Raw genomic sequence first — 23,330 nt, 5'->3', positions numbered from 1 at the left:
TACTGGCGCTTCTCTGGAGTGGTGTTGATGAAGATGAAGCCAGGGAAGACGGAGAGGGTGGGAGGCAGGCCGCCAGGTCGGAGTACGATAGCACTCACGCGTTCGTCTCATACTGGTGACCTACTGCCTCGTCTTTCCGTCTTTCCCCTCCCTCCCCTGGCACCGTCATCGTCGTTTCCTTGGCTATTAGGAAGGGATTGCCCTCCGGGCACTTTTGCCTCCTCCAGCAGTCTTCCAGCTGAGCTCCGATGGCCTTCACTGTCGGTGCCTGTGCTAGAGCTTCTGACCGGTCTTGGAGGCAGTGACCAGGGGACCGCCGGGGTGCTCCCTTCGTCCTCCTCCTTCGCAGCCTCGCCACTCCTGATCTTGTCAGGCTGCACTCGGTAGGTCCTGACGAGGTTGGGGGTGGCATTTGCTGGTGTGCACCTTCCGCCCTCTTCTCTTCCCACCGCAATACCTGGGATAAGAGGGACAGGGAGAGGAGTTTACGGGCACTTCCCACCGCAATACCTGGATTTGCTTGGTTTCAAGTGGATATAGCATTTCCCCAAGTTTTCCCATCTTTCATCCACGAAATCTCCTCAATTTTGACCCCAAAATCCCCAATTTTTGCCCAAAATCGCGTCCCAAATCTCGGATCTCGAGTTGACCCCGACCCACCCCGACCGACGTTTTTACAGACGTCCGGAGCCCTTTGAGCCACGGAAGTCCACACTTACCGGACGACCGGAACCCCAAATCCGAGCTGCTACAGAAGATTTCCGACCCGCCCGAACGTCCGACGACCGGAGATCCGTCCATTTACGGATGTCCGATACCTGTCAAAACTGACTTCGGCTGATTCTTGTTCCGGCCATAACTAATTCATTCGAACTCTGATTTTGACGTTCTTTAGCTCGTTTTAAAGCTCTTGACATCCCCCTTCCCCAAAAAATACTTCCAACATCATTTGACTCCATCAAATTTTTGGAACTTTGGCATCTTTGCCTAGGCTTCCACCACATCATCCGCTACACCACCAGCGAGTGCCGCAACCTAACCCATTGTGATCCATATAGCATTTGTGGTTGCATGAGTAGTGATTTGAGTCTCCTAAGGTGTTTTGGCTACTTACGGACGGTGGCTTCTTCATCAACAACCACCACCACTTCCGCATAGGCTTGCCCACCATACACTTCTGCCACCCCAACTTAACCCAATTTTGTTTGAGTTGTGAGTTGTGTCTCCTAAGGTGTTTCGGCTACTTAGAGACGGTGACCCTCAACTCCGACTCACATAACCCAATAACCCTCCACTTCCGCATTGCCTACTCGCATAACCCATCATTGCATTTCCGCAATCCCACTGAGCTTCCGCAAAACCACCACCGCTTTCCGCTACCACCATTTGACATTTGTCATTTGAGATTTTGAGTTCGCGGTTTTTCCGTTTCCTAAGGTGTTTCGGCTACTTAGGGACGAGTCTCCATCATCTTGGTATCTACATCAAGAACACCGCCACTCATCATCGCTACGGATGGTAACCTCCATATCATCTTGGTATCGTGGTATCCCTCCATTGTATATTCCCTTGCCATTGCATTGATAACCCCTAGCCTATTTTGCGTCACTTGCCTATCGAGACTAGCCATTTGAGTATTGCCGGCAACGTTACTTGTGCACATTAGTGATCTACACCATCCATTGCATACATACCATATCATATTGGTATCATATCATCTCGTGTGCCTCAAGTTTGTTCCCGCATATACCCAATCGCTATCTTGGTTTGTGCATTCCGCATTGTGGCCATATACAAAAAAAGAATAAAGCTTTTAAGAAAAAGAGAAACAAAAGAGCTTGTAAGCAATAGCCGTAACATCATACCACATTGCATAAGATTTTCATATCCGATCATCTTGGATCATCTTGAGAGAAACACCGGGAACCATACATACATAGCATACTTGGGATAGAAAGTTTATCCATTTTCCATCTTATAGGTTGTGCACAATTGTCGTATCCGCCTATTGAGCAATCGTGCTAGCGTCTCTCTTGAGTTGTGCAACACGAGCGTTTTCCGTGGATTCCACATTTTGTGCTCATTCCTTGGTTGCACGACCCCATTTATCTATCCATGTGTGTGTTTCCGTGTGCCACATATTGCTATTGGTCTACTTGTTGCACTTGCGAATTGGTGAATCTTTTTCAAAATTATTGACTCTTGCTAACATTTTGCATCAAATTTTTGTGCCACTATCTTCACCGAGCTCCACCATAAGCCTTACTTGTGTAGGTGTGAGAATTGACAAGATCTGGTACCAATTGTGCTATTTCCTTGTTACATTATTGAGTGATCATTGATCCATCTTCAACATTGGTTAAGGTACATTTGGTCTAGTTCTTCTCTTTCTCCCACCCACATTTGCTCGAGTCTTGTGATGGATAGACAAGGTATTTCACCTTCGGTCTACGACAACAACAACGAGTTTGATGCCATGAAAAACTCTACCGACGCCAAGATTCGAGCTCAAATGGAGGAGATCAAAGCCCTCATCAAGTCCTACAAGCGATCTTCCTCATCTTTGAGAAGACGCTCAAGAGCACATGCCTCCGAGCTACCATCTCCGGCAAGGTCACATCGGCATCGACACCATTAGCACCATGAACGTGAAGGTCAAGAACTCAACACCAACAGCCGCTCAACGACTTCACCATCTCCCTTGGCATATTTTCCAAGCGACTTCAAGGCATATTCGCCTACGGACAAACGTCATCTTCGCCAACAAGCACCCCAAGACTACGCTCAAGAGAAGCTCCCCAAGCTCAAGTCTGCGACTTCCACGAGCTACTATGACCTCGACACCGACCACAAGATTCCTTTTTATGGGACTCTAGAACCTGAGGACTATCTCGAGTGGGAGCGTTTGATGGATGACTACCTCAAGCTACATCAAGTTCCTCCCGAAGATTAAGTGAAGTTCTCCACAAGGAACTTCCACGACTACGCATCCAAATGGTGGCTTCATGCACAGTCGGAGACCTACGACATGAGTTGGCCCAAGATGAAGAGAGCTTTGCGGCGAGAGTTCGTGCCTCCAACCTACACGGAACAACTTCTACGCCAATTGGAGACCACCACCCAAGGATCCAAGTCCATCGACGAGTACTTCAAGGAGATGAAGAAAGCCTTGCGATGAGCCGACATGGATGACCCAGTTTTGATGAAGTTCCACTTCATGATGGGATTGCACAACGACATCTCCAAGATGACCTTCCTCGAGAACTACAAGTCCCTCGATGACAACTACATTGGTGCTCTCAAGGCGGAACAAGAACTCATGAAGGCCAAGGCTTCTCCACCCCAAGCTCACTTCGGGACGACCAAGCTCCATGAGAACGAGCATGAGGATAGCACCACCAAGATGTCCAAGCCCGACGAGCTCCAAGACAATGCTCCCAAGTTTGACTCCACCGCCATCCCTCTTTGTGGCATTGATGATGCCGAGTCTACCATGACTCTTTTTCAAGATGGTGCGGCGACGAGTATGACTACGAAGACCCTCAAAGACCAATCTTTGGAGGCGTGCGATATGGTGATGAGCATGGAGGATGCTTCCATCTTAGGAGGCGAGAGTGATGATGTGCCATGTTCGGCCTTCATCCATGGTGACGACGATGAGATGGTTGAGAATGGGATTTTCCCTTCGACCACAGTGATGTATGATGACTTGAGTGACTTGTGCCACCATATTGAGAGTGAGAGTGACTTCACCACTAGCCCCATATATGACGTGTGGCCCCAATTCCCATGTGAGGAGAGCCACAACCCCCACCAGTTCAGTGAGATGAGTGACTCCACCATATGTGAGTTTGAGTGCACCTACTTTGAGGGAGTGAGTGAACCACCACATAGAGAGAGTGTGATAGTTTATAGGTCTCGTGAGGCCATTTGCATTAACAACTTGACCTCTACCTCTATTGTGTCTTCTCATTTGGTGCTAGGTCCCGTATATGATGACGCGCCGATTCGCGACGACTATGTCCTCCCTTTGGACAAGAAGATGGCCATGGTAGAATATGATGCACCCCCACATGGTTCCATCACGATGAAGATGACCACCATTTGGTCTTGACCACCTCACCTACACCACTTGAGTGGAATGAGAATGGTAACGTAGGTGACGGTGATGCTCTAGTCCCACTAGTGGACATTCTTGACATTGATTGCTTGCATGATGTTGATCAACCTATTACCATGCTTCATGCTAGTTCGACTTCCCCATGTGATGATTTATTGCCCATTTATGATGTGTATGATGATTGCCATGTGGAGTCTATTAGTTGTGATGCCATGTTACATAGGATTTCTTGTGACAATTCTCTAGGTCACATCATGTTTGATAATCTGCTTGACTTGTCATATGCTATGCATGAGATCAATCATATGTCATATTTGCAATCTCTTCACAGTGACTATGCATATGCTATGCATGAGATCAATCATATGTCATATTTGCAATCTCTTCATAGTGACTATGCATATGCTATTAAAATAAACTCAATTTGCACTTATGGCATAGATGACAAGCCCATGGTTATTGGCATTTGTTTTTCTTGTGATGATATTGATACGCCCCCTTTGCATCATTTATCTCATATGCCATGCCATGACCACCTAGCTTTGGATATGCATTGTTTTGGATGTTGTCCATATTCTCCGTATGATGTTTCAAATATTGCAGATGAGGAGACCCCCATAGTTTCCTCATACATTTTAGGAGATTTTTATCACTCCCATTCATTGCATAATCCCAATACTTGCGTGCACAATATGCTCCCCATGAATAAAAATGCTATTGTTGTGCCTTATACTTGTATGCTCAGTTTGCATCCCCATCGTGTTATACACAATAACTATTCTTTCATGATGGATGACATGTTCTTATACCATGCATCAAATTTCTTTGAGCGATGCTTATGTTGTGCTAACTCTCACGTGCACATACACATCATGATGGATGATGTGTACATATACCACCCACACAATTTCTTTCGTTTGTGTCACTTTTGTGTAGGTACCCATGCATACTTGTCAACCTCACAATCCCATGAGTTGACAAAACGAGCTCCGCAGAGCAATGGTGACTTGGGATCCCATGGATTGCCTTTCCCACCGCTCTCTTCGTGCAAAGACTTCACGCATTTCTTCTACATGGCCCTCACTTGGCTATGGATTCTTGTCCATTACACATTCTATGCCCATCTTTCCATGTTCACTTTGCATGATATGCTCATTTCCATTTGGATGACATGCTTTGGTGGCCCATGCTTTGCATTACACATGATGATTGATTCTAGTACTTGTATGGGTATTTGCAAGCTTGGTGGAGATATCACTTGTTATTGCCATGTTTGCTTTGTGCCCCATGCCTATGATTATACTATGATCTTGCTTTGTGTTCGTGCTTGCTATATGTCATGTGCATTGCCTATGCCTATTATTTGCTCTCATGACATGACTGCCATGATTTACTCTAGTATGTTGCATCTTCACACTACTAGCTTGCATGACTTCATTACTATGATTGCTTTCCTTGTTGCATCACCGATGATTCATACTTGCTCGCTTCATGCGGTTGATGACAACCATTTACATGCTTTGCATGACATGATTGTTATTGCTTCTTGTCATATATCTCCATGCGCTGCATCTCTCATGTTAGACAATTTGCCATGTATTGAGTGCAACAATGATTCTAATCTTGCTAATGAGATTGCCCCCATAGCATTCTCACATATGTTTGGAGATTTTGACATATTCCTTGTGAAGCATGCTTGTCTTACCTATTTGCACCATATACCTAGTGCCATGAATATAGCCATTATTGCATCATATTATTCATGCACTTGTGCTACTAATGTTTGTGTGCAAGAGAAGAGGACCATCATGATGGATGATGTGTTTATCTACCATGCGCATACGTTCTTTGTTTTGTTGTGTGCATGTGTAGGATACTTGGACTTTGTGTTGACTTCCACTTCACATGAGTTGACCATTCGAGCTCTTGAGAGAGAGCCTCATACATTCGACCATGACTTGCTTCTACACCACCTTTCCTACCACTTCGGCAATGTGAAGAATGCACAAGGACATGCCTTCAGGGTCACATCTTTCTTGAGCATGGATATTGAGGATCATACTACTTGTGTTGCTTGCACCATGAGACTTATTGTTCATCTTGGACCACTTGATTGCACATTTGATAGAGATCTTGCTTTGACTTGTCATTTTCACCATTCCATGCATCATGATATATATGCCTTGTGTGTTGTATCCAATTCTTGGATTACTTGCTCCTCTCATATGTTTGCTTGCAACAATGTCATCACTTCACATATGCCATGTCACATTGGTTTCTACATGCTTGCCTTGATTGCCTCACACATGATGAACAATTGCTCTTTCCATTGTGTTGAGTGCCACACGATATTCACTACACCCTATGCACATTATGCTTGGATTATCTTTCACTTGTCTCAGGTGTTTAGACACTTCATTTTACTTGGTGTTGTGAATGTTTCTTATGCCTACCATCGACCATTTGTTGAGTACTTTATGCATCATTGCTATGATCTTGAGGTATAGGCAAATTCTCTTGACACACATATTTACCTAACTACCTCACAATTGCATAATTGTCCCCATGATTTCTTTGCTTGTGCTCGATTGATATGCTTACATGCCATGTCACAATCCTTTTTCACACCATATGCTTTGCATGATGATGACACTTGTTTAGTGAATCACCTCTTGAATGCTTGGTTTTGCACTAACGCTAACCACATTTATTTTTCCAAGTGTTTGTTGTCCTTACTCCTTTTGAAGGAATCACAAGACGGTGCGACATTGGAGAGTGCCCATTTCGAGCTTCGATACAACGAGTACTTAGTGAACGTCCACTTATACACGGCGAAGCCATCTCTTTCCCATGGTGATTTGGTTTTCGATCCGAGGTCCAATATTTCCCAAGGGTGGGGGGAGATGATGTGAAGCATCCTATGGACATCACTGCCGATTTCGGGTTCCGGCAAAACCCTTGAGGTTCGAACACTGCGGTGCGCATGAAGATCTCTGCCCCCTCTAGCTTGCACACATCATGATCTCACGGCCTAGCTCGTCGAACCCAAAGAAAAGGAGACACGAGAGTTTATACTGGTTCGTGCCACCGATGTGGTGTAATACCCTATTCCAGTGTGGTGTGGTGGATTGCCTCTTGGGCTGAGGATGAATAGTTACAAGGGAAGAACAACCTCTTGAGGAGAGGTGTTCTTGTGCTTAGCGAACTTGTGTGGTTGAGGATGATCTGGATGTGATCTCTCCTCTCTCTCTGGATTGGTTCCTCTCCCCCCTTTTCCTACTATGGTGGCTAGTCCTATTTATAGAGGCCTTGGTCCTCTTCCCAAATATTGAGCGGGAAGGGATCCCACAACGGCCAAATTCGAAGGGAGACAACTAGTACAAGTTATCCTGACAAAAGTAGTCTTCGCCTGCCAAAGGCTCTGGTGGTGACGCTGTCTTGGTCTCCACAGTGACCTCTGTCCTGCCATCCTGCTGGTCTTGGTATCGTTGCACCAATATGCAAACCTTTGCCTGATGCCTCAGGACTTCTCGCCTACGCTTGCCTCTTTAGCACCAAAGAGGAAACGAGGACACTGCGCGTGCTGGCGCTCGCCTGGCTCCAGTCGTCATGGCTTGCGTCACAGAAACCTCGCGAGGTGTCCCTTGCCTTGATCTCTCCGCCCCTCGCGATCCAGCCTGGTGAGGCTGCCCCCGAGGAGGTCTCGTGTCGTCTGCCTCGCGAGGGTCTTGAGTGTTTGCTGGTGAAGATGGGCCGTACAGAGCCGCTGGTGGAGCCACGCTGTGGGCCGCAGGCAGGCAAGTCTGGGGACCCCCATTCCCAGAACGCCGACAGTAGCCCCCGAGCCCAAGGCGCGCTCGGACTAGGCTTCAAGGTGAAGCCAAAGGGGAAGTGCAGAGCGCCATGTGCCCCAACAGCCTGCGGCCACGGTCGGTGCGTGGCGACTGATTGGATGTGGGCTTCTCTGCTTCCCCACGCTGCCTCGGCAACTGCCGGACTTGACGAGTCCTTGCTGCATGCAGAAAAAGATCATTATTAGCTGAGATCGTGGAGGCCGGCGGTTGGCCTCCCCTTGGCTATAAATGGGAAGAGGGGGGCGGAGCCCTTGTCACCCATCTCTTCCTTCGCTTCTCCCGCTCCTTCTTCTTCCTCCCTTCATCGCTTGTTGCATCGACCATGGCACTGATACAGAGGTTCTCAGCTGCGGAGAAGGGCAAGACTCCCCTTGATGAGCCTGAGCAAATTCCGCTGAAGAAGAGGCTATCTCATCGTCGCGACATAGTCTTGAGGTGGAAGTGTCGCGGCCATGGTACGAGCGGCCACCTCCCGGGTATCTGCTGCCTCTATACACCCAAGCTGGGGTCTCCGGAGGGAGGGGCGACGAGCACCGCCGCCTGCGCCAGGGCCGTGGTCGCCGCGCCGCGGTGACGCATGCCGTAGCCCTAGGGGTCCATGCCGTGGACTCGCACGAATTCATGCTATGGGCGGCGATGCCTCTGTGCACTTGGATTCGCTTCCCGCAGTTTTTCGCCGCCGAGATGCCGCCGATGGGCCCCTTCGAGCTTTGGTTGCAGCATGCCGACTGCGATGCCCCGGCGACTAGAGCGGAGGTTGAAGCCGTCTCCTCCGAGAAGATCTTCATGACTCGTGGGTGGGGCGAGGTCGCCCGAGTATGCCATGCGGAAGGTGCCCTCGCCATCCACTTCAAGTACGACGGCGCCTCCATGATGTTCTTAAATGTCTTCGACGAGGAAGGCCGCCGCTTGGAGTGCTGCCCTGAAGGGGGTCGTCAGGACGGCGCAGCCGCCAACGTCGAGCCTGCGGCTGGGCTCGCCAGCAGCTCCTCCAGCGACAGTGGTGACTCCTTGTGGTCCAGCGACTCTCCCGAGCTCGTCTAGACTCCGGAGACAAGCGACGACAGCTATGTGCCCCCGAGCTCTCGCCGGGCCTGGAGCAAGGCTGCAGCGTCCGGCCGCCGCCATCGCTGATCTGGATGGGGTTGGCGCCGGCCTCCCGTGGCCCACTGTTGATTATGGACTTGGATTCCCCGACGCGTGTAGATAGAGCTCCTAGGAACTCCCTTCTTTTCGTTCCGTGCAAGGAATCAAAACGGACCCCGTGGGGGCGTGTAAAGGGTTTGTAATGCCTTCTATTCATGTTATCCCTATTATGAAATTTGCGATTGCATGTCTTGTTTCGGCTCGGTCTCCCCTTTCCAACCCCACGACAGCTTGGTGCTCTACGCCGACAGGTCCCGGTCCCGAGGCAGGCTGCAGCCGTCGCTGGTATGCCAGGTCGCGATGCTGTGGTCAAGGCCAGGAGGTGAGCGGCCCGAGGTCCAGTAAGAGCTCCCGAGGCACGATGCTCAAGAGGTCCCCTTTAGAGCTCAAGCAACTACTGAGAGGCAGGAAAGGGTAGCGATGTTGCAGTAACAAGGCTGCCGCAGGTGAGGATCCTATGCTGTAGCACTGGGCCGATCCAGGCGCGAGACTTATCTTGGCATTCTGGAGCTGGTTCCTTGTGTTGTGCCAGACTTGGGCGTCGACCACTGTTGGGTCGCTAGGTTAGGCTCGAGCGAGCCTCCCCCTCTTCTCTATGCTCTTCTGTGTGCTCTACATCCTCAGGTCCCGACCCTCGAGTGAGCTCAGCCGCCGCTGGTATGCCAGGTCGTGATGCCGTGGTCAAGGCTAGGGGTGAGGGCTGGAGAGCCAGTAAGAGCTCCTGAGTTGCGATGCTCAAGAGCCCCCCTTTTAACGTGCTAGCGAATTGCATGGGAGAAGAGCGAGCCCGCGATACCGCCCGCTGTAGTCCTCAGGAGGTTCTTGCAAGTTAGCGCGAGGAAGGGCACAAATTGCCATGGTGATTGCCGGTCCGCCACTGGTTTCTTCGCAAGGAGGTGAAGGCACTGAGGGTCTGGTGAGGTGACGTGCGCGGGTGTGCCGCGAGCCAGAGCTTGACCACTCAGATTTGTTAGCATTGCAGGGACGGACCCGAGCACAAGCGCCGTGCCGGCATGAGAGGTTCCTGTGGCGGGCGATAATCAAGTAGGCAGTGATGACCACAGATAGATTATGCATGAAAAGCAAACTAGCTCAGGTAAATGCAAGAATGATAAATCCGCTGGGTCGGACCCGAGTGGCCTGGGGATGATGCAGCCCGAGGGGCGCCCCCAGCAGGGTGAACTAAAGATGCAAGCGGATACATGCCGCAGGGACAGACCCACGCGAACTGGGAATGATGCAGCCCAGGGGGTGCTCCCAGCTAAATAAACTTGAAAAATGTCACCTGGTTTGGTTGTCGAAGGAGTGTTGGGGAAGTCGCTCCTCACGAGCCGTCGAGGCCCAGGGCCTCGGGAGGCTTTGGAGGCTTAGGTGGCCTCCTGAGGACCATCTCCATCTCCGCCAGGACTGCATGGTGCCTGGCCTCCTGACCTACCAGGACGCTCCACAGATTGCGCTGGAAGGCGGCTGGCATGCTCAGCAGGCCGAACGGCATGCGAATGTAGGTGTGAGGTGGACCCTCACACTGGCCAGCACGCGAAGGCCAGAAGCGCTGCTGAGATGCGGCCCTGTTGAGCCCTGGGATGTCGATGTAGACGCGCAGCTCACCACCCTCGCCTGGATGGGGAGCAGTGCCAGGTGGGCGGCGGTCACCGCGTATTGCCCTCGCTTCCTGAAGCTCCTGAGTGGTCTTGACGATGAACTCCTGAGCGCCGGGCGCTCCTCACCCGGTGTCCTCCTGAGGGAAACGCGCCGTGAAGCACGCCTCCACATGGTGCCCGAGCGCCTCCCTTGTGATGTTGGCCAGGCACGAGGCCCTCCAGAAGAGAGCCCTCGAGCCCTGCTCAAGGAGGGCGCCGGGCGTGCCTCCCTATGTGAGGGAGGGAGGTGCCCCAGGCACAGGCACCGATCCTGAGGTGGCGCAGCTGGAGGCGCCGCTCCCCTGAGGCCCAATGCGGAGTAGCTGCTTCTTCTTCTCGGGGTTGGCCTCAGGAGGGTACTGCACACCCGCGCTGTCAGGGTCTTCGATTGATGCATCTTGGAAGGCACGCTCGAGGGAGCACACCGCGTCTCTTTCTTTGCAGGGGACTGTGATGATTCTGCCGCTTCCCGGCATCTTGAGGACGTTGTAGCCATGGTGGGTGACTGCCATAAATTTGGCTAGCGCTGGGTACCCGAGGATGGCATTGTACCGCAGGCGGATGTGGGCGACGTCAAAGTCGACGAGCTTAGTGTGGTAGTTGTCACGCTGACCGAAGGTGACAGGGAGACGAACTTTCCCTATCGGGGTGGTGGAGCCGTCAGTCACTCCTAAGAAAGGCTTGGTGGGCTGGAGCTGATCGTATGGCACTTGAAGGCTGTCGAACGTCTCGACGGACAGGACACTGAGCCCAACGCCGCCATCGATGAGGGTCTTGGTGACTTGGACATTGCTGATGATGGGTGAACAGAGCATCAGGAGAACGCTGGCGGTTGCCGCACATTTGAGCTGGTCCGCCGAGCTGAAGGTGATGGCGTACTTGGACCATCGGAGCGGGCACATGGCCTCAAGCTTGGGGAGGGCTGCATTCTCCTCGTGAGATAACTGCTTGAAGATGCGCTAGGAGGCTGGGGCCTGAGCGCCACCCAAGTTGCAGGCGATGGCGCGCGGCTCCTAGAAGCCCCCAACCCCTTCATCCTATTGGTGGTCGTCGTTTCTCCTTCATGTCGGCGGCAGCGGAGGGAGACCAGGGTTGCCCTGAGGATGGTCCTCGCAAGGCTGGTCCCCCAGGCGCCCTCACGAGGCTGATCCTGCCAGCGGTCCTCACGAGGCTAGTTGCGCCACTCTTGGCGGGGCCCACGGTCGTCCCAACGTTCTCCACCTTGTCCACCTCCTCGGCCGTAGCCCCGGTTGTTGCACTCGTGGCGTCGACTGAAGCGTCCATCTCGAATGGCCCTGAGCTCTTGACAATCGTTGGTGTTATGGATGCGCGCGTTGTGGAAGGCGCAGAACATACAACTGCCCTTGGACGACTCGGGGAGGTCTCAGCCGCGCTTGATTTTTGGCTCTTCCACGAGTACGGACACCCCCTTGCACTTCACGTCCTTGACCTTCGCCTTCTGCTCCTCTGGATCCGCAGCGGGGAGCTCGAGGAGGGAGAGGCACCCCTCCTCAGCTCTTGCACACTTGGTTGCTATGTTGAACACTTCCAAAGTCGTGCACAACTCCTCATGGATGGCGAGCTCCTCCTTCATCTTGATGTCGTAGACGCCATCGGAAAATGTTGAGATGATGGCCTCGTCCGTCACCTTGGGGATCTTGAGACGCACGCTGTTGAAGCGCTGTATTTACTTCAGCAGGGTCTCTCCCGGCTGTTACTTGATGCGGTGCAAGTCACCCGCTGCCGGGGGGCGGTCGCGAGTGCCCTGGAAGTTGGTGACGAAGTGGTCGCGCATCTCATCCCAGGAGGAGATCGAGCCTGGGGGCAGGTTCAGGAGCCATGAGCGAGCGCCATCCTTGAGAGCCATGGGAAACCAGTTCGCCATGACCTTTTCATCGCTGTTGGCCGCCTCAATGCTCAGCTCGTAGAGCTGCAAGAAATCCACAGGGTCAGGGGTGCCATCGTAGCAAGGGGCAGATCTGACTTGAACTTGCCTGGACAGACGACGCTATGCAGCTCAGGAGTGAAGGCGCGGCAGCCTGCTGTGGCCACCGAGGCCCGTCGTGGAGGCGGAGCTTGATCTTGGTGTCCCTGCGCCGCCATGGCAAGTGGCGCATGGCCCTTCCACGGCAAGAGATCCTGACATGGCGGTCCTGGTAGCGATGGAGCGTTTTCTAGCGGACGGGGAACCTCTTGGCAGCTTCTTTCTTCATGCGCGGGCACACGGCGCGGTGGATCACGCCGCGGGACCGCACATCTTGGAGCGAGGACGCCGTCTTGACGCGGAGGAGGCAGAGGTGCTCCATGAGCCACGCGTCTCGGCGCGAGGGCGCCGTCTTGATGCGGAGGCGCTCTGTGAGCCACATCGCCCGTAGTCGGGGGCGGGCGAGGTAGCAAGAGGGATGGTGCAGGAGAGCCCCCCGCGGTGCTGACGAGCTCGGCGATGTGGTCCAACCAGTCCTCGTAGAGGTCGTTGACCGGGCGGTAGCGCAGGAGCTCGCGTGCCATGAGCAGCGCGGCCTGCACGTCCGTGGGTGCGCGGCGAGCGTGAGACGATGAGCCGGCTGGAGTCAGCGACGGTGTGGCGGTGCGGCCGTCTCGCCGCACGGAGGGGTGCAGTGAGGAGGCTTGCTGCTCGTTTGCCGACGGGCCGGTGGCCGCGTTGGCGGTGGGTGATGGAGAATGACGGGGAGGCCCGCCGATAGGGGCTGTCTGAGCGACACGGGGTGGCGAGCGCGGCCCGGTGCTCAGCGCGGGCCCGGCGAGCATCGGCCATGAGCTTGCTGGAGTGGTGAAGCGTGGATTAACGAAGGGGAAAGCTTAAGTGCACCCCTACCTGGCGCGCTAAATGTCGGATTTCGGGTTCCGGCAAAACCCTTGAGGTTCAAACACTTGGGTGCGCACGAAGATCTCTGCCCCCTCTAGCTCGCACACATCATGATCTCACGGCCTAGCTCGTCGAACCCAAAGAACAGGAGACACGAGAGTTTATACTGGTTCGGGGCACCGATGTGGTGTAATACCCTACTCCAGTGTGGTGTGGTGGATTGCCGCTTGGGCTGAGGATGAACAGTTATAAGGGAAGAACAACCTCCTGAGGAGAGGTGTTCTTGTGCTTGGCGAACTTGTGTTGTTGAGGATGATCTGGATGTGATCTCTCCTGTCTCTCTGGATTGGTTCCTCTCCCCCTTTTCCTACCGTGGTGGCTAGTCCTATTTATATAGGCCTTGGTCCTATTCCCAAATATTAAGCGGGAACGGATCCCACAATGGCCAAATTTGAAGGGAGACAACTAGTACAAGTTATCCTGACAAAAGTAGTCTTCGCCTGCTGTAACACCCTGGATGTAATTTACCCAATATGTAATCCAAATCTTGCCATTTCCGGCGTTAAGTTATTTTATTTTCTCGGGTTCGGGTTTTTGTCTCCGTGTGTTGTTATCGTTGTTATGCATCTCATATCATCTCATCATGTGCATTGCATTTGCATACGTGTTCATCTCATGCATTCGAGCATTTTCCCCGTTGTCCGTTTTGCATTCCGGCGCTCCATTCTCCTCCGGTGGTCATTTCTACCTTTCTTTCATGTGTGGGGATTAAACATTTCCGGATTGGACCGAGACTTGCCAAGCTGCCTTGGTTTACTACCGGTAGACCGCCTGTCAAGTTTCGTACCATTTGGACTTCGTTTGATGCTCCAACGGTTAACCGAGGGACCGAAAAGGCCTCGTGTGTGTTGCAGCCCAACACCCCTCCAAGTTGGCCCAAAACCCACCAAAACCCTCTCCATCATCTAGAGCGTTCGATCACGATCGCGTGGCCGAAAACCGCACCTCATTTGGACTCTCCTAGCTCCCTCTATGCCTATATAAAGACACCCCCGAAAATCTCCTTCTCCTTCCCCCCGAAATCCCTAGGTCCATCTCCACCCGCCGCCGCCAGACAAAATCCGCCGGGCCGGACATTGTCCGACCTGCGCCGCCGCCACCATGTCAGCTCCCGCGAGCCCCACTTCGCCGCGAATCGCGCCCGGCCCGCGAAGCCCGCCGCGGGCCCTCCACGACGCCGACCGGGCCCGAGGCTCCTCGCCTCCCGCCGCCTCTCTTCCCCGAGGCCGGCCTCTCGGAGCACCGCGCCGCCATCTCTGGTGGCTCCGCTGCCGCCTGGCTTGCCGCACCGGGCCGCCGCCGCTTCCGGCGACCGCCGGAGCCGCTCCATCCGCCTCGCGCCGCCATCTCCGGCTCCGGTGCCCGACCGCCGCCGACCTCCTCCTCGTCCGCTTGCTCCGGCCGCGCCCCGTCGCTGGTGAACAGTTGCCGACCAACCTCGTAAACCGCGCCCGGCCAGATCTGGATCCGGATCTTGCCTCGGTTGACTTTTTTGCCCGAAACCCTATTTATTTTGTCTATGTTCATTGCATCGTAACTTTGCATCACTAGCTCCGTTTTGGGCATATAGCATATCAAAATGTTCTTCTCAGAGAGCACATCATTTCATCTCAATGCATCATTTTCATTTGGGTTCATCTTGATGCCCGAAATGCTGTTAGAAGAATGCTATTTGAGATAATTGTCAGATCTGCTGCTCCAATTAGATATTTGTCATTTTTGCCATGATTAATGTGTGCATGATATGCCCATGAGCTCTACATGTGTTTTGTTATATGTTTTGCCATCTATCCAGAGGTGCAACCCATGTATTTTGTGATGTGTGTGATGACTAGCACAAGCTTGCAAAGTGGAGCATTCGTTAATGCTGATTTCAGGGACTTAGCATTTCCACTAAGTCCTTGATCTGTTTATCTCATTATGCCATATGTTCATGTTGTTTCCTAGTGATCCGTGCCTCTTTTGAGGATGATCAGTAAGGATGTTTTGTTGATCTTGTAGTGCCCTATCCATCCATGTCTTTGTTTGTAATTATGGTGCACCCTAGCTTGAGTCAATCGAGCTCTACTTTTGTCATTTCGTGAATCTAGGTAGATTGTCTACTTGTTAGCGATTTTGCCGAGGATGTTGTAGTTGATCCGTGCATGCTATGTTATTGTTCTTGCCATGTCTAGCTTGTATAATGTGTATTCTTGATGGGTATATGATTAGATTGTCATGCCTTGCTCTATAGTGAGTGCATCGAGCTCGTAAACATGCCTACTTGATATCTGATTTTGCATGCTCCAGTTTTCACTAAGTGTGAGAACTGATTATGTTTTTGCCATGTTCACATGTTTGCAAATGTATTTCCTGATCCCGTTTGGCTCAAGGTCACTAAGGGACTTTTGTTAAGCTCTTTGAGTAGCTTCATGCCATGCTTTACTCTGCCATGTTCAGGTCCTGTAGTATATAGTTTTCATGCGCCAAAGTGTGCTACCTGATCTGATATTCCAGACAAGTGTTAATTTCACAAAGTCTGAAATCTGTTTACCAAATGCATTTTTGCCATGCTTGTTTGAACCTGTTATTGGATGAATTGGCCTTAGCTCGGTGCTAGTATTTTGTTAAGCATCATGAATGGATCCCTGCCATGTATTTTGTTGCCATGTTTGAGTGCTGTAGCATGTTCGTCTTGTTGCATTTAGATGGCTACTTGCTGTAAATCGCAGAACATGGTCATATTTGAATTGCTTGTCATTCCCAAACCGTAACTCCGATTCCGGTGTTCTTTATATCGTTTTCAAGCGATTTCATCTCATCTTTCCAGTGGCACACTTGGTTTTCCAAGTTGAGGCCAGGTTCATGCATTCCTTGTCAAATCTTGCATATGAATCGCATATCGCATCCCGCATAGCATACCATGTTTGCATCATGTTGTTTGAGTTTTCACGTGGTTGATTGTGTTCCGTTTGCTTGTTTGTATTGTTTGGTTAGAGCCGAGAGACGAGTTCGCTAATGAGGAGCCCGTTGAGTTTGCTTTCGAGGATCCAGTCAACTCTGACAACTTTGCAGGCAAGATGATCATACCCTCGAAATCACTACTATCTTTTCTTTGCTAGATGCTCGCTCTTTTGGTATGCCTATGCTACGATGCCTACCACTTGCTTTTCATGCCTCCAAAATTGGCATGTCAAACCTCTAACCCACCATGTCCTAGCAAACCGTTGATTGGCTATGTTATCGCTTTGCTCAACCCCTCTTATAGCGTTGCTAGTTGCAGGTGAAGATTGGAGGCCGTTCCTTGTTGGAACATTATTTACTTGTTGGTATATCATTATATTATCTTGTTATCTTAATGCATCTATATACTTGGTAAAGGGTGGAAGGCTCGACCTCTCGCCTAGTGTTTTGTTCCACTCTTGCCGCCCTAGTTTCCGTCATATCGGTGCTATGTTCCCGGATTTTTGCGTCCCTTACGCGGTTGGGTGATAATGGGAACCCCTTGATAGTTCGCCTTGATTAAAGCTTTTCCAGCAATGCCCAACCTTGGTTTTACCATTTGCCACCTAGCCTCTTTTTCCCTTGGGTTTCCAGAGCCCGAGGGTCATCTTATTTTAAACCCCCCCGGGCCAGTGCTCCTCTGACTGTTGGTCCAAACAGAGCCACTTGCAGCGCCACCTCGGGGCAACTCGAGGGTTGGTTTTAGTTGTATGTAGTGTTCCTCTGAGTGTGCCCTGAGAACGAGATATGTGCAGATCCTATCGGGATTTGTCGGCACATTCGGGCGGTGTTGCTGGATTTGTTTTAACCTGTCGAAGTGTCTTGTAGAACCGGGATACCGAGTCTGATCGGAATGTCTCGGGAGAAGGTCTATTCCTTCGTTGACCGTGAGAGCTTGTCATAGGCTAAGTTGGGACTCCCCTGCAGGGATTTGAACTTTCTAAAGCCGTGCCCGCGGTTATGGGCAGATGGGAATTTGTTAATGTCCGGTTGTAGATAACTTGAACCTTAACTTAATTAAAATGAATCAACAGTGTGAGTTACCGTGATGGTCTCTTCTCGGCGGAGTCCGGGAAGTGAACACGGTGTTGGAGTAATGCTTGCCGCAGGTTGCCCTCTTGTTATTCGTTCGTGCTTTGCCTCCTCTTTTCGCTCTCTTTTGCGAACAGGTTAGCCACCATATAGGCTAGTCGCTTGCCGCAGCTCCACGTATATTTTACCTTGCCTTACCTATAACCTTAAATAGTCTTGATCGCGAGGGTGCGAGATTGCTGAGTCCCTTTGGCTCACAGATTACTTCCAAACCAGATGCAGGGCCTGATGATTCCGTTCCAGATGATGCGCTTGAGCTCAAGTGGGAGTTTGATGAGGACTCACGCCGATACTACGTGTCTTTCCCTGATGATCAGTAGTGGTGCCCAGTTGGGGTGATCGGGACCGTGTCGCATGTTGGGTTGTTCTTTTATTTTGGCGCCGTAGTCGGGCCATGAGTGTTTGAATTTTGTAATGCTATTTATGTTCTTGATTGACATGGAAAGTGTAAGCCAACTATGTATCTCCCCTTTTATTCTCTATATTACATGGGATGTTGTGAAGATTGCCTAACTTGCGACATTGCTTTAAATGTGGTTATGTCTCTAAGTTGTCCTCGACACGTGGGAGCTATAGCCGCATCGAGGGCGTTACAAGTTGGTAATCAGAGCCTTCCCCGACCTTAGGATCCCCCATTGCTTGATCGTTTTTAGCAGCCGTTGTTGAGTCTAGAAAAAATGTTTTGAGTCATTTAGGAATTATATATCGGAGAGTTTAGGAATTCTTTTTACTTCCCAGTCTCCTCATCGCTCTGGTAAGGCATCCTGACATAGAGTTTTGACTCTTCTCTTCTCAAATTTCACTAAATTTTTTTTAGGATCACGCTGGTATCTTGGAATCGTTCCAATGGTTTTGTGATGAGAACATTGTTCTTGGTGCCTCCTGTCATTTAGGGGTTGTGGCAGTGTCCCGGGGAGTTGAGCTCCGAGGTGTTGTCGTCACAATTTTATCGTTGTAGTTCTGGAATACCTGAGTTTAGTACGCCGACATCGAAAATCTCTTTTATGCAGTTCGTTGGTGAGATAACCTCGACTTCACCCAGTACTGGGGTGGGAGTTCGGGAGTATCGCCATAACTTGTATAACGGATGCTTTTCGAAGGTTGAGGTACATGGTTTCCGAAGTTTTTCTCGGTTATGTGTTGAAGGATGGATACAGCTGGATGTAGGATTTGCTAGATTTGGGTGAGATATTATGCTTCCCCTGTATCCCCAACACCTGATTGCATAACCGGAAAGGTTCGGGAGTTTCATAGGTGGGAAGTCTTGTAGCTCTAGTTCTTCTTCCTCGGATATTTGGTTTGAGATTGGGATTTCTTACCGAGTATTCGTTCTTGATCCGTACCTTGTTGATTTATTCATCTACCTAAATTCTAAGTGGCTTCTCAATTTATGGATATGTGACAATTTCAAGTGGAATGCATTCGTTCATTTTGTTCGGATTTGAAGACTATTTGTTGCAATTTTCATTCCATTGGATTCATCTTCAATACTTGTCTGTCAAAGTGCTAACGGTTGTCACCCTCTTCAGGATGTCTCCCGCTAAGAGCACCAACCAGAATCAGAATCAGGATCCGCCACCACCTCCTCCGGAGGCATGGCAAGATGTGATGGCCGCAACCAATGCAAACACGCAGTTGATCATGCAAATTCTTCAAGAGCGCAATCAAGCGAACCAAGGCAACCAAGGCAACAATCAGAATCACTTTGCTACACTCAACCAGTTCCTTGCTAACGGGCCAAAGACTTTCAGCAATTTTGTTGAGGCAACTGATGCTGACGATTGGCTTGTGGATCTGTGCAAGCATTTCGAATGCAGTAACGTCAGGCCTGAGGACTTTGTCAAGTTCGCTTCCTTCCAACTCAAAGATCAAGCTGCAGAATGATTCCAGCAGTACAAGGATTCCAGAGGAGGCCGTGTGATTACCTGGGATGAATTCCGTCAAGACTTCAAAGCTCATCATATTCCTCAGAGAGTGGTTGAAAGCAAGCGTGAGGAATTCCGCAACCTGAAACAAGGCTCTTTGTCTATCTATGACTACAACAAGTTGTTTCAGAAGCTCGCCCGCTTTGCTAAGCAGGATGTCCCCGACGAGAAGAGCATGATATACCAGTTTAGGGGTGGTCTCAGAGAAGAAATCCAGCTAGCTCTTGTTCTCTTTGAGCCCTTGAGGTACAATGAGTTCTACAACATGGCATTGAAGCAAGAGGCCGCTCAACTGAGGTGTGATGCTTCCAAGAAGCGAGTCAGAGATGCTACTCCTTCTTCCTCTACTCAAGTGGCCAAGCAGCAGAAGTATTGGCTTCCTCCTCCTCCGTTCTGTCAGCCGTATCAGCAGAAGAGCAAAGGTGGCAGTGGATCTTCCCACCCACCCAACCCTGGTTTTCAGAACAAGACTTCGTCTCAAGCTCCAAGATCGAGTGCTCCGTATCACCGTCCGCTTTCAGAGGTCACGTGCAACAAGTGCCAACAGAAGGGTCACTATGCCAACAAATGCTTCAACCAGAGGCGTCTTCCTCCTCCTCCTCCTCCTGTGAGATCAGCAAGTACAGCTGTGGTCAAGCATAACCCCAAGCATGCCAAGGTCAACTTGCTGAATGCAGCTCAGGCAGAGGATTCGCCAGATGTCATCATGGGTAACCTTCCTGTTAATGATATTCCAGCTAAAGTTCTTTTTGACACTGGTGCATCACTTTCTTTTATTTCAACACCATTTGTGGCCAAGCATGATTTTGTGACCAAGAGGATTCCTTTCCCGTTGAAGATTGTGTCTCCGGGCAAGCAAATGACTTCTAACAATTGCGTCCCGGATGTCTCTATCACGTTGGGCGATTACAAGTTTCTTTCTTCTCCGGTGGTTCTTGGTAACTCGGATATCGATCTTATTCTCGGAATGGATTGGCTTACTAAGCACAAGGCGCATCTTGATTATGCAGCCAGGCAGATTCAATTGACTCATTCGTCTGAGGATGTAATTGTCTTTGCCGCTCATGATGATACCATCCGTCTGTTTTCTCTCAATGAGAAGGGTGAACTGGATGCTATCTCGCAAATTCCAGTCGTTTGTGAATATCAAGACGTCTCTCCAGAAGAGCTTCCAGGAATGCCTCTGCAACGGCCAGTTGAATTTGTCATTGATCTTGAGCCCGACACTGAACCTGTTTGCAAGCGTCCTTACAAGCTTGGAGCTGAAGAGTTGAAGGAGCTGAAGAAACAACTCGATATCCAAGAGAGAATGGGTCTCAACCGACCTAGTTCTTCCCCGTGGGGTTGTGGTGTTCTTTTTGTGAAGAAGAAGGATGGAACGGACCGACTTTGTGTTGATTACCGTCCATTGAACAAGAAGACCATCAAGAACAAATACCCACTTCCCAACATCAACGAGCTATTCGAACAACTCAAAGGTGCCCAAGTATTCTCCAAGCTTGATCTCCGTATGGGTTATCACCAGATTCGAATCCGGGAGCAAGATATTCCCAAGACGGCTTTCAGGACAAGCTTTGGTTCATATGAATACACTGTCATGTCTTTTGGCCTCGTTAACGCTCCTCCGACTTTCTCTCGCATGATGAACTTCATCTTCAATGCCTACACCAATGACTTCGTTTTGGTCTATCTCGACGACATTCTGGTCTTTTCGAAGAACAAGGAAGATCATGCCAGGCACTTGCGTTTGGTACTCGATAAGCTCAGGGAACACAAGTTCTAAGCCAAGTTCTCCAAGTGCGAATTTTGGCTCGATGAGGTTCTTTATCTTGGTCATATCATATCTGCCAAGGGCATTGCGGTGAATCCTGAGAAGGTGTCTGCAATTGTGAATTGGGAACCACCTCAGAACGTGAAGCAACTCCGTAGCTTCCTCGGTCTCGCAAGCTACTATCGAAGATTCGTTGAAAACTTTTCTAAGATCGCGAAGCCTCTCTCAAATCTTCTCCAGAAGCACGTCAAGTACGTTTGGTCTCCGAAGTGTGACATTGCTTTCAACACTTTGAAAGAGAAATTGGTCACTGCTCCAGTTCTGACTCCTCCTGATGAATCCAAGCCATACGAGGTCTTTTGTGATGCCTCTCTCCAAGGTCTTGGTGCAGTGTTGATGAAGAGAAGAAAGTTGTGGCTTATACCTCTCGCCAGTTGAAGCCCAACGAGAAGAACTACCCCACTCATGACCTCGTGTTGGCGGTAGTTGTGCATGCTCTTTTGACATGGAGACATCTCTTATTGGGAAGAAAAGTGGACATCTTCACTGACCACAAGAGTCTCAAGTACATCTTCACTCAGCCTAATCTCAACCTCAGGTAGACTCGATGGGTCGAAATGATTCAAGAGTACAATCCGAGTATCGAGTATACTCCAGGTAAGGCCAATGTGATTGCTGACACATTGAGCAGAAAAGGCTTATTGCAACAGTCTAATTCTCGAGCCTTATCAACCCGAGCTTTGTGAAGCTTTCCGCAAACTTAATCTGCAAGTTGTTCCTCAAGGTTTCCTCGCCAACCTTCAAGTCTCTCCTATCTTGGAAGACCAGATTCGCCAAGCTCAGCTTCTTGATGCTATGGTAAAAAAGGTGAAGATTGGGATTGCCAAGAGTCAACCCAAGTACAAGTGCTATCGCCTTGATGACAAGGATACTCTCTTCTTAGAGGATCGTATTGTTGTGCCCAAAGGTGACCTCCGTAAAGTGATCATGAACGAGGCTCACAATTCTCTCCTCTCCATCCACCCTGGGAGCACGAAGATGTATCAGGACCTCAAGCAGGCTTATTGGTGGACTCGAATGAAGCGCGAGATTGCTCAGTTCATGAATGAGTGTGATGTCTGCAGAAGAGTGAAGGCAGAACACCAAAGGCCAGCTGGTCTCCTCCATCCTCTTGCCATTCCAGAATGGAAGTTTGACCACATTGAGATGGACTTCGTGACTGGGTTTCCAAAGTCCAAGCGTGGCAATGATGCCATATTCATGGTCATCGACAAACTCACTAAAGTGGCTCATTTTCTGCCTATCAAAGAGTCAATCACTGCAGCTCAATTGGCGGAGCTCTATACCTCTCGAATTGTCTCGCTGCACGGTATTCCACAAGTGATCTCTTCAGACCGTGGCGGCATCTTTACCTCCAAGTTTTGGGATTCTTTTCAGAAGGCCATGGGCACCAACATCCGCTTCAGCACAGCTTTCCATCCTCAAACTAGCGGTCAAGTCGAGCGTGTCAACCAGATTCTTGAAGATATGCTCAGGGCTTGTGTGATCTCCTTCGGCATGAAGTGTGAGGATTGTCTTCCATATGCTGAATTCTCCTACAACAACAGTTTTCAAGCAAGTTCGGGCAAGGCCCCATTTGAAATTCTGTATGGCAGGAAGTGCCTTACCCCTCTCAACTGGTCTGAAACTGGTCAACGTCAGCTTTTGGGTAATGACTTAATCACTGAGGCAGAGGAAATGTGCAAAGTCATTCGAGATAACCTCAAAGCAGCCCAATCCCGCCAGAAGAGCTACTATGATAGTAAGCACCGTGATTTGTCTTTCAAGATCGAAGATCATGTTTACCTCCATGTCTCTCCAATGAAAGGTACTCGTCAGTTTGGTATCAAAGGGAAGCTTTCCCCTAGATACGT

Source organism: Triticum urartu, chromosome 5A (genome assembly GCF_056163025.1).
Source record: "Triticum urartu cultivar PI428250 chromosome 5A, HENAU_Tu73, whole genome shotgun sequence".
NCBI classification, from domain to species: Eukaryota; Viridiplantae; Streptophyta; class Magnoliopsida; order Poales; family Poaceae; genus Triticum; species Triticum urartu.
Note: the sequence above shows the minus strand (reverse complement) of the source record.